Below are 12,898 nucleotides of genomic sequence, written 5' to 3'. Positions count from 1 at the left end.
ACTTTACATATTTCTTGTTAACCTGTTCATGATAGCGAACATGTATTTACTAAAGTTTGTGAATGACTATAAAAATCCACTGTCAGAAGAGAGATTTGGCAACTTTGCGTAATTCTTTTGCCGCTCCTCCCAGCGACTATTACCTAATTCCTAACCTCAAAAATTTGCTTGGCGGTAAAATATTTAAGAGCAACGAAGAAGTTATAGAACCTGTAAATCAGTGTTTTGAGGACCTTGAGGAATCTATGTTTAAAACTGGTATAACTAAATTAGAGCACCGTTATGAGAAATGTGTGTTGACCAAGAAAAACATCGTTTTTCTTAGTCAGGTCGGAAATTTTTACGCCACCCTCGTAAGTATTCAAATATTTTGTTTCAAGTTTTTTACTACTACTCTGAACCGGTTTGATTTATTTTACCCCAAAAATGCCTCCGAGCAGATGTTAATAGCATTATTACGGTTATGACTATTTGTGACTATACTTCCAAACGAAATTAGGGAATTCCAATTTTATAATCCCTGTGCTTTCTTGCGCATATCGGTGTCATCCTACGTAATGGCGAAGGCGCCGGTCCCGGCGTTTATTTAAATTCCTGTCGGCTGGGGATCCGGAATGCATCCCTCCAACCCCCCGGCGCAGCGTTAAAGGGTGCACGCGCGCGGCTTTTTTCCCGAATTCGTGCGCAACCTCCGCGTTCGGGTGCCGTCGGCTGTTCTCGCAAAGGGAAGGGGCCGAGCCGTAGTAAAAGGCGTCGGAGCCCCGTGTCTCGTGGTCGCTGCCCTCGCGCGTTCCGATTTAGTAAACGGGAAAAGTTTTGAGGTCGAGTCGATTCGGAGTCCAGTGCGAAGCCCCAAAGGACCCCGCGGGTGCGGTCGACGCGTACGCCTCCAAACCCCCGCGCACCCCGCGAGGGCGAGATTGATCGAGGCGCGTTTCCCGACATTTTCCTGCCGCGGATTTTCCTACCGGGTCGTACTGCGGCTGGGCTTTTATTTCGGGAAGGGAAAAGAGCCCGGGTGCCGCCTATCGATTGGTCTGGGGTCGCCTGCAGCATCTCTACCGCCCCGATCCCCTCCTACCCCGAAAATGCAATCGGTGCCGCGTATCACCCCCGGGCACTGGAAAATAGTGGGCGACATGTTCGGGAATAGGTGATTATGAATGTACTCGGGTAAGTATCGCCCGTGTGCGGTCTCTAATGTTACGAATTTAGGGGGCAAAATTCCCACAAACTTGGGTCGTATGCGGCGTTGCCAACCCAAAACAATTTATGCAAAATTGCACGCTCCAGGCACGACTATTACACACTATCTCATTTGCGCCTGATTGGCATTTAATTATCTCCTCTATTTCTCTATTCTTCTCTTTTTCTCTTTCCTCTTTTCTTTAAATTTTCTTATCAACCTGATACAATAAATAAAAATACAATTTCATAGGACCTGTAACTTTCAAATTCTGAATTAGGGAGGTACATTTGAACTACTTAAATTGGCCAGCGCACGATAAATGGTCCTGACTAATAATAATATATCAAACCGGTCCAGGGCAGGAGTAAGGAAATTGAAGCACAAACTATATGACAACCTTCTGTTGTATTGCGTACCGCATAATTTATATTATATAAATGTTATTGCGTTTAACTTTTAATTCGACTCATAGCATTTCTACAGAATTCAAATCGCAGTGTACATTACCGGATTTTTTTATGTCCTCTACGAAATAAGTTTTTTAATGCGATTTGATTCTTAAAACTTCAACTAATTGTTATTTTTTGTATAAGTATATTTAAAAATAAACAACTTTTGCAATACCTCTTTTTTGGTACTGAAGGATGAGAATTTTTTACCCAATTTTCATGGCCTGTTGGTAGTCTAATGAGCAGTCATCAAATCTCGTCAAAATAATATAGATTTTGTTTTTCAACGCGAAGTTGATGAATTTGAGTGAAATATTTTTATCTCCGTCCCACCAATCGTTGGGTCTCTTAAATGAAACTACGCTTCTCAATATTTTAAATCTAAATCCGATTGCCCCTATTTCTCCATTCTTCTCTTTATTTCCTTACGTTTGTCATTTAATTTACTTCTCGTGCTGATACAATTAATAACATAATTAGGCCGGGACACGATAAATGATCGTGACGTATAATAATAATAAATCAAACCGGTCCAGGACAGGAGTAATTAAATTAAAACAAAATATCTTAATACGTTCTGCTGTATCGCGTACTGTATAATTGTTATTGCGTCCAACTTTGTTTTTTAATTCGGTCCATATGAATTCTAGAAGGTTCACATCCCGGTGATAAGATGATAATACAAGGGGTTTATTGACGCATTTTTATGTCATATAATTTGGTTCTTAAAACTTCAACTAGTATTGTATAAGCCTCTTCAAAATAAAGGTCAACTCTTTTAGCTAAATTGTGGTAGGATATTTAGAAGAAGAGAATTTTTTTTCCAGTTTTCAAAAAGTTCACTTCCAACAAAGTAACAAAGAGTTTAGCACCCAAAATGTATATTCTTTTTCCTCTAGATGCAGACACATTCAAACTGCAGTTTGATGAAGAATTTTGCAACCCTTTCATTCTATTTTTTCATGTGCGTCTCTTTTTCGTACGGGAATTGATTAATTTAAGTTAAATATTTTTGTATGCTTGCCAAAAATCGTCGGGTCTCTTTTCTTCACTTCTTCACTGCAAATCAACTGTGCATTACCATTCTTTAACACGTTCATTATGATTTTATCCCATCGTATGCAGCGTTGCCAACCCAATATAATTTATTCAAAATTGCACGTTGCAGGTTGGAATTTAACAATTTCCCCTATTTTTCTCCTAACTTCTTTTCATTTTTCTTTAAAATTTCTTCAAGTCCTGATATAATCCATTAAAAATTAAAATTTTGAATTCTGGGTTTGCCTTGAAATTTACGATTATTTTTATCCCCTCCTAGACATTTTTGGCCCAATAAATCAAACTGTTTCAGGATAGTAGTAAGGAAATTGAAACAAAATATATAAATACATTCTGTTGTATTTCGTACTGTATATTTGTGATTATATAAATAATGAATACGTAGTAAATAAAATTGGCCATTGGAACAATTTGAATCTGTGCCTTCACTATCACTCGAGGATATAATTTATGGTTTTACGTTGTACCAAGTTTTTTATAATTATTTTCCACTTCAAGTACACATTTTCTCAAATTGATCTCTGGTATTAATTCACACTCTATTCTAATTACATCATTTTTGGTTTTATATTATTCCATCTAACTTTCTTTTCTTTAATTGGGTGTCTCCATAAGGTAAAAATCCTACTGATAAGGGGGATAAGGGGTCGTCTACGAAATAAATTTTATCATTAGATTTGGTTCTTAAAACTTCAACTACTTTTTTTGAGTAAATATATTCAAAATAATTTTTGCAATACCCCTTTTTTGCCGCTGGAAGAAGAGAATATTTACCCAATCTTCAAAAAGTTCACTTGCACTGATGGTAGTCTTTAATGTGTTTTGCTGAAAGTACGAAAGAGCTTGACATCAACCTTCCCTCGAGCCAAAGTGTAAAATAGATATTGTTTTTCTTGTAGGTACATTCAGTTCAGTTCGATAAAGATTTTTGCCTCTCTTTCTTTACTGTGTCATGGGTATCGAATAAAGTCTCCGCTAAGTAACATATATTTCGTTTTTCTAGGCGAAAATGATGAATTTGACTTAAATATTTTTTTGTGGGTTCCACAAATCGTCAGGTTTCAATAATGCAGCCGTATTTTTAAATCTAAACCCGATTTTGTGAAACTGGCATAATGTTTCTCTCTGTTCTTCTGTTTCTTTCTGTTGCAATGATTTAAGGGACGGAATCTGATGCCTCTCATATATTGCATACATTTTCCTGCGAATCTACTCTGCATTACTACTCCTAAACATTTTCATTATGATTTTGTCCCATCGTATGTACCGTTGTTAACCCAGAATAATTTGTTTAAAATTTCACACTCCCGGTCTCATCATTGCACACAATTTCATTTGCGCCTAATTGGAATTTACTTATCTACCCTATTTCTCAATTCTCTCTATTTTCTTCCGTTTTTCTTTAAATTTTCTTCTTGCCGGGATACAATTAACAAAAATTAAGTTTTATAGGACCTGTAACTTTCAGATTCCGAGTCGTTTTCTGTATATAACTGAATTAAGGATGTACATTTGAAGTAATTTTATACGCCGGCACAAGATAAATGGTCATGACTAATAATAGTAAATCAAACCGGTCCAGGTACCTTTTACTGCGTATCATTTCTATAGAACTCAACTCTCAACTGACCTTGTCTACGAAATAAGTTTTAGCATACGATTGGCTTCCTAGCACCTACCAGTTTTCAAAAAGTTCACTCGAGACAGAGTAAAAAGAGTTTAGCACTCAACCTTCCTTCGAACCACAGTGTAAAATTCTTTATCCTCTAGATTCAGGTACATTCAAAATGCAGTTCGATGAAGAATTTTGCCACTATTTCTTTGTAGGGTCATGGGAAATTGATAAATTTAAGTTAAATATTTTTGTGTGCTTTCCAAAAATCGTCAGGTCTTATTAATGCAATCACATTTTTAAATCTACAAATCGCATACAGCCTTATCAACCCAAAATAATTTTTTCAATTCACACACGCACATTCCAGGTAGGACCATTTCACACTGTCTCATTTGCGCCTACTTGGAATTTGCTATCTCTATTCTTCTCTTTACTTCCTTCTTCCTTCCTTCCTTTTCGGTCATGACTTTAATAATAATTTTAGAATTTTTATCTGCGCGTTGACATTTTTGAGCCAACTAATCAAACCGGTCCAGCGTAGTAGTAAGGAAATTAAAACATAAAATATGTGAATACATTGTTGTATTGGGTAGTGTATAATTGTAATTATAGAACTGTTATTGGCATTAACTTTGTTTTTTAATTCGACCCATATCATTTATACGTCTACGAAACAAGTTTTATCATACGATTTGGTTCCTAGCACTTCAACTAATTGTTTTTTTTTGTATATCTTCAAAATAAAAGTTATGCTAAATAAGAAGCTTTTGCAATACCTCTTTTTTTTGCTATTGGAAGAAGAGAATTTTTTGTCCAGTCTTTAAAGAGTAAGCTTTTCCTTAAATATTTTTTCCTGAAATTTCGATGAAGAATTTTACTACCCTTTATTTACAGTCTCAAGTGTGTCGAATCAAGTCTCGTCTAAATAAGACCAATCAATCGAACCGACTCAAATTGACTACACAGTGATTATGAAAAACCGATCACACAGGAACTGAACGTGTACAGACACGTAGACACGTATTAAATGAAAACTTATATATTATAAGCATAAAAAAACTATTCTGGCAAACTAAGACAAAAGATATATATATAAAGAGATTACTAATCGAGTTGCCTATAATCTGTAACTAACGAAAGTTTAGAAAATTAAATTTTATAGCCGGTATGTGCAACCTTTGACATGTTGTGGGCAAAACTAAAATGTGCAAATATGTTCGCAAGCCGCGTTTAAAAGTATTGTTCATAATTTTTAGCGATGGAAAGACATGAAGTAATACGACTTTCCATCCTGTACACTCTGTACATCTTAATATACTTTTTACATTCTTAGATGTTCTTGTTAATAGAAAATCAGACCTCACATTGGTTTATTGTGTTTACAAAAAACCGACGCACACAGACCGATACATGAAGAATGCATCGTCACATCACCATCCAGCCCAAAAATCATTAATGTCAATTCTTTTCTTTACAGAGCCGTAAAATTATCCCAGCCCGAGTCACTGAACACAGAATTAAAACACCTTACATCTGCTCTTCTCTTTAATAATTTCGATATTGGTCCATCAGAAAATACACTTCACCACAACCTTCTAAAAGCAATGAGTCCGAAAGTAACCCCACACTTGCCACGGTTGTCCTTCCTTACATTCAAAACATCACATATGTGGATATTTAAAAGTTATTAAGAAATATGACATCAAAACCAGATTTGCCACTTGTCCAAAAATCTCTTAACATCTTCTATCCATCAAAGACAAATTTCCGTTTGAAATAATAGGAGTTTACAGCTTTCCATGCATATACGGCAAATAATACATTGGAAAGACCGGGCGAAAAATATCACCTAGACTCAAAGAACATGAAAGAGTCTTAAGATTAAAGCAAATAAAATCATCACGACACCAGACATAAAACTTTATTCGATAAAACTAAAATTCTTGCATGTAGTCAATTCTTCTAGCAGCGAAAAATCCGAGAAACTACAGAAATCTATAAGTAACCAAACAATCTTAACCAGTCTTCAATGTCGGAATCAGTCATCCGAGACAATGTTCATTTTCCTCCTCTTAGCTCCGCCCCCCTCAAACAATATATGAGCAGGTACAGAGTAGAATACGAGCCAGATTCAGTTAAGTTTTGAAGAAGCCAACAGGAAGATTGGCGAAGCGTTAGCAAGTTCGATTCAGAAGTTTTGTAAATAGTATTACAGTAGCCTGTGGAAGTTTCTTCGAAAAAAAAAAGACAATGTTATTAGTACACAAAATAATAAAATTAGGTTCAATATTATAATTAAATTGTGAGATTTGGAATTATTACAAACCACGATGTTTGGCTAATGTAGAAGTTTCCAGATTATCGTCAGTTAACCTTGTACGATGCTTTGATTTATTAACTCTCATCATTGAAAATAACTGGTCGCTAAAATCAATCTTCTTGAGAATATCATCTGAAGTTCCGGAAAATGGTCTTCATTCAGGTATTTTTTGTAGACATCCCACAACCCAACGTCTTCAAATTTAGATTTTAGGAATGAGATTTCTTGAATCTCGATCAACTCCATTTGCAGGTGTATTAAATCTGTTCGAAAATTATTTCGATAGCAACGTGAGTTCTTCGACACATTGACGATAAGCAATATTTTACAAAGCAGAGAGCGTGGTGAAATGGTACCTGTTACCAGAAAGCATGTGTGCCTTCTACAAACGGATTTTGTTATGTAATACTTTTAAATAGGTACACAAATCATTTACTAATTCTCTTTGATTTTAAATTTAAATCACTCAAATGGCCTTCTAAGTCACATATTTTTTTGGGTCACTCAATTCAGATAGTGGTTCATCTTTTATTTACCTAAAATCCGCTATGTCATTTCTCAGCTCGTAAAACTGTTTCAACATTTTCCCTTTGCTTAGCCATCATTTCACAAGAATATGTTACGTTCTGGATTTGAAGGGATTTAAAGCTCAGATTTTGTTGGTGGATAATGCAATGACAGAGTATCAAATAATCTTTTTGCACATTTAATTCAGTTGTCAGAAGGTGCATCATCTGTGCATACCCTCAACAATTTGTGACCATGGCAGCGCCTGTAAAGCCAGCAATACCTCAGTAACAGTTAATTCTTTATCGACACATCGAAAAAATATAACCAATTCAACTGTTTCGGACAAACCGGTGCTCTGGTCTAATGCTATGGAACACCAGCCATACGGTCAGTCAATGTTGTCGGATAGCACTCTGTTTTGAGAAACTAATTTTTTCAAATTCATTTTTATTTTCATGATACAAAACATTGCAAACTCTTACACACGCTCCTTAATTAACTCTCCTTTGAGAAACATGCCAACTGCCTATTTTGAACTACCTATAAACTTGCTTTCACAATATTGTCATATGGTTTTCTTTATTTATGTTTTGTGTAAGCTTTTAGATTTAGTCTTATTTGTCCCGTCAATGAGTGCAGCATAGGATGCTTGGTTGAGCAAGGCCTCTTTATATCGAATTCTTTCATCACTGAAATGGTTTAAATTACACAGCAAACAAACAGGCTTATCAGTGTTCAAGATAAAAAAGAATTCTTTAGTCGATTTTTCTTGAAACTAGTGATCTGCATCTACTTTTCGTTTCTTTTCACCAGACATAATTTCACCAGTGCTTGATTTTAAGGTCATTCTCGTATAACGAAAAAACGTTTTTCTGTGCAAATTCAATGGAAGTCGGTGAATTTTATAAACTTTGGTGTACTTTACCGGAAATTGAGGAAGCAGCAGTTTTTGAATTCGATTACTAGTAATTTTTACTTAACATGAATCCACCGCTATCGATCCATTTCGCCGAAACCACATTTTTTGGATCTCAATTTTATCAACTTCTTGAAGAAGCCCGTTTGTGTATTATCTTTTCGAAATAATAATAAGAAAATCGAAAAATTTCCATTTAAAATGATCCAAATATATATCTTTCACGTGAGCTTCCAATAATGCTAATATAAAATAAAGGGGCTATAGTAATTTTCTTGCAAGTGAAAAAACTAATTTTTTTTTTTAATAAAATGTATACGCAAATAGAAACGTCTCCTCTTTCTCACTTATAAAATATCAAAAACCAATCAGCCGCCTTATTTGTCAAGAAAGCTTGTATTCTTTACAGAGCTAGGTAGTAGCAATATAAGAAAAAAAATGGCTACATTTTCACATAAAGCTCCTAAATTGATCACTAAATTACTAAACTAAAATAATGGGAAAACTATTAGGTTTAGGCTTGTATTATTATTAATAAAAATATTGAAAAATTTCGAAACGAATTCAAAACAAAATATGGATTTTTTGAGTCACCCTGTATAATTTTAAAAAAATTGTATTTTGCATCCCAACAATCTTTACTGGGTGATCCATTTGAACTTTTAATATTGTCATTTATTTCGAGTTGAATTGGAACGTTCTAGGCGAGCAAATTCGATTCCATATTAGTATAGTTCATTTTATATAATGTAACTAGCCCTATTATTATTAAATAGATGCCTGTTTTACGGTTAAATACTCGCATAAGACAATTTTTTCTGTGAAATAAACTTTGTATTGCAGCACGACCCATTTGTAGCGGAGTGAAGTATATAAAGCTCGCCAATGGGGCAAATGTAAAAAACCCATTAATGCAAATTGTTTTTTAATGTTCTCGGAGCACTGACTGACGAGAAAAATATCGATTAATAATAAAGGGGATTGGCGCAGACATAATGGATTTGCCGGGAAGAATGTCCTGAAGTTTATAATTTCGTGTTACGAATTATCACTCTACGACAAGTAATATCAATCAAAATCGATAACCCCACTGTTTAGTTAGTATCGGTTGATCTTCAAACGGTTATCGACGTGCGTTGATGTACGACATATCATAACAATTCCTATAAATTTTTTCCTAAATGGAAAATTTTATATTTAGTCTATAAAGTGTCAAATGTCAAATTTTTGGTTAAAGGCGTAATAATTTTTTGTGAGTCGACTTTCAAACTTTTTTCTTATAAAATCGGAAAAAGATCAATATAGCTAGGATGAACCGTTTTCCATCTTATTCATTCATCAAGAATTGCAAAGATAGGTCTGTTGTTTGTTAATTTTCGTTTGATGGCTCGCTAGAAAGCAATTTTTATGAAAAATATTCGTTGCCCAAGTAGCACAAACGTGCTGAAAATTGTCGTGTACCTTACTATATAACAACTTGTGGAAAAGGCGCAAGTTGATAGCCCATGATAATTATATAACAATATTTACCATTTTATAAAAACATTACGTAACAGTTTTTTAATAGAGCTGTGAGTCAGGCCAGTGATGGTCCTAAATAAAATTTCTGTATTGTTTGACAATACCATAATAGTATATTATGCAACAAGTGCGGTACACGGCATTTGACTCACGAGTTAATTTGACACGAGCGGAGAGCAGCGGAGCGAGTGATTAACAAGTTTACCGAACGTGTTGTATACTACGACCGTTAGTTTTTGGGTACATTTTCGCAAAACAACACGAATACATTCACTAACATGACTGTCAGAATTGACAAACGTCAAAATTTAAAGCGTGGGAAATATCTCCGAAAACATCCGATTGCTCCCAGATCCGTGCGCTAAAATCCCGGAAAACGAAACTGACGTGGTAAAGTGAAGCTTCCGTCGCGCTAGAACGGTGGGTAATTAGGTATTTTACAGTTTTACAGACGGGAGTAGAAAAAATTATTTTACAAGTATCGTTTCAAAAGGTTATTGGGGTAAAATAGCATTACAGAATATTTATAAAATAATTTGATAGCAGCATTGAAAACGTTTCATTTAGAATCAACCTGTGTTGTATGGGACTTTAACAAATTAGATATAAGATATATAAGATAATAACGTCCACAAAAATGATTTGTTATATGCTATTATGATGCTATGGTTGATCTCGGCTTAAAGAAGTTCTCAAGCTTTCGCTTAAATTGGATACAGTGTCAATAATTAAGGGGGCGGCGATTATAGGGTCTCTTTTAAAAAGATAACTTTATATCAACATATGTCCTAAACGTCTTAACTTTTAAGACACAAGGTCGTAAAGTTTTCAAAAATAAAATTTAGTTTTTTAGTAACTGAAATACCATTTTAGATACATGAAATATATAGTACTAGTGTATAGAACTTCACTTGTCAATTTGGGCAGACTTTGATGGTACGCCACTGAATTCTATTAAAATAAAAATTATTCTTTCAATTTCCAATCATTTCTAACGAAATTTAATTTCTTGATTTTTTTCAATCCGATGTTTCCGCTTAAAGAAATAAAAATATTTTCTCCATATGGTCATAACAATATCGTTAATTTGACAGCAAGCAGAGAAATTAGTTTTTATTTTTAAGTGAAATGCGTGCAACGGAATAAAAAAAATTAACAGATCAATTTGGCTCATAAATGAATGCATATGTCATTGTTTTATTATAAGGAAATCAGTGGCGTGCCACGACTGCTTATGAACAAATAATATGTTGGTTAATTAGGTCGCCACTACACTGGTTATATCGAGAACTTTTAATAATAATAACAATAAATATTTAGTTTTTAGTTACGAACTAGTATCCTTCATAAAGTAAAATTGGAAGACTGTCCTTTTTGCTTTTACACTTTTAATGAAATTTAAATGAATTTTGTCAATTAATAAATAAATAGCAACTTTTTTGAAAAAAAGAATGGAATATAGAAACTAGGTAAGTTGCTGAAAGTGTCCTCCACCTTGAAGGATACACGGGCCAGCTTTTTTCCTATATTGTCACGGACTCTTTGAAGTATACCTCTAGTGTTCATATATATATGTTCATTCAGTTCTTCTACAGTGTTAACTGGGGTGCTTTAAACCAGACTTTTAAGATGCCCCCATAAGAAAACGCCTGAATTATTTCATTCTGGGGACCTAGGGGGCGATGGTTGAAGTCCGCCTCGACCTACCTGTCGGTTATTACATGTGTAATTTAAATATTCTCTTACTGCAACACTAAAGTGGGTCATGCATGCATTTTGGTTATTTTGCCTTTCTGGTAGGAAAAAGGGCCACCATAAAGTAATTTCTAACATTTACAGCAAAAACATTTACCGAAAACTGTGTTCTTGAGGTTTAAATTCCACAACTGTTGGTGTTGGTGTTTTAATCCACCCAAATATGGTTATTGTGAAAATTTTTGATTAAATTTCTGGAAAAGTTAGCATCATCTATAAATTGTATTTCTTCGTTTTTCTAGTAATGAGTTCAGGATTGTCATCAATAGAATTTAAAACTGTTTTTTCAATTCTGGACTTCTTGCATTCCGATGGGCTCCTTTTACATGATTATTTGCCCTCAATCATCCTTCTATGTACATTTGAAAATGTTCGCCTATATGGTATGACTCTATTAATCAGCCAAACCATACCTAAAATACATATCTGCCAACTCCTCATTAGTAAATTCAACCATTCTTTTTTAAATTTACAATGCTCGATTATTTTAAACAACAAATTAATAAGACGCGAAAAATGGAATTTATAAAATGATGTCAAACAACCGTCTTAACACAAGGTACAATGGTAAGAAATAATTATAAAGATTTCAAAAATATACCTCAGTGTATACGTACTTTGTATTCGTACTTCAATTTTTTGAAGTATTTTAATAAAACAGAAAGACAAATACTTAAGTAAGAAATAATAATCATAATAATTGGTATGACCATGCAGAGAAGAAGTTTTTATTATTTTTTTTAAATTTAAGGAATAATTTTTATTTTAAGAGAAATCAATGGCGTACGAACAATGTCTACCAAAATGGACATGTGAAATTGCGTACACCAGCCACTAGTGTCTTTTAAAAAATTGTGGTTCACTAATGCACAGTACATGTGTGCTAAATTTCATTAAAATATTTAAAGTGGTATTACAGATATTATGGAAATATATTTTACTTTTGAAAATTTGACCACGCTGAATCTCAAAATTTAAGACGTTCAGGACAGATGTTCATATGAAGTTTTCTTTTTAAAATGGGCTCAAAGAAAATCGCCCCCCCCCTGATTATTGATATTGGGTCATTGTGTTTACTGAAAACCTACGCACCCAGACCGATACCTTAATACATGTTCACATCACCATTCGGCCCAAAAATCATCGGTTATCAACTCACTTGTTTACAGAACCGTAAAACTAGCTCAGCCCGAGTCACTGAAAACAGAACTAAAACACCTTATCTCTGCTCTTCTCTCTAATAATTTCCACATTAAAGATATTAAACGTTCCATCAAAAAATACACTTCACCACAAACTTCCAATAGCAGTCCTACACTTGCCACTGTGGTCCTTCCTTACATTTAAAACATCACTGAGCACATATCAAAAGCTCAAGCAATATATAAGCAGGTACAGAGTAAAATACGAGCCAGTTTCAGCCAAGCTCTGAAGAAACCAACAGGATGATTGGCGAAACGTCAGCAATTTCGCTTAAGGAGGAATCCAGAAGTTTTCTAAAAATCATTACAGTAGCCTGTGGAAGTTTTTTTGAAAAATTAGCTTTGCAATAGATTGAATTTCA

At 34.3% G+C, this 12,898-nt stretch overlaps 1 protein-coding gene across 4 annotated transcripts in view; it reads left to right on the top strand.

Moving 5' to 3' along the window:
• The first annotated feature begins 833 nt into the window (after window positions 1-833).
• Window positions 834-12,898, top strand: part of LOC132703895 (rho GTPase-activating protein 100F) — a 254,191-nt gene continuing 242,126 nt past the window's right edge. For 2 of the 4 annotated variants that reach the window (XM_060673414.1, XM_060673415.1), the window contains exon 1: window positions 834-1,173. The gene's annotated coding sequence lies outside the window, so the exon portion shown is untranslated. The remainder of the gene's footprint in view (window positions 1,174-12,898) is intronic. The other 2 variants (XM_060673411.1, XM_060673412.1) reach the window with 2 other exon arrangements.

The sequence above is a fragment of the Cylas formicarius genome, unplaced genomic scaffold (genome assembly GCF_029955315.1).
Source record: "Cylas formicarius isolate icCylForm1 unplaced genomic scaffold, icCylForm1.1 PGA_scaffold_6__28_contigs__length_40554024, whole genome shotgun sequence".
Lineage (NCBI taxonomy): Eukaryota > Metazoa > Arthropoda > Insecta > Coleoptera > Brentidae > Cylas > Cylas formicarius.
Note: the sequence above shows the minus strand (reverse complement) of the source record. Positions and strands in the feature narration are given on the sequence as shown.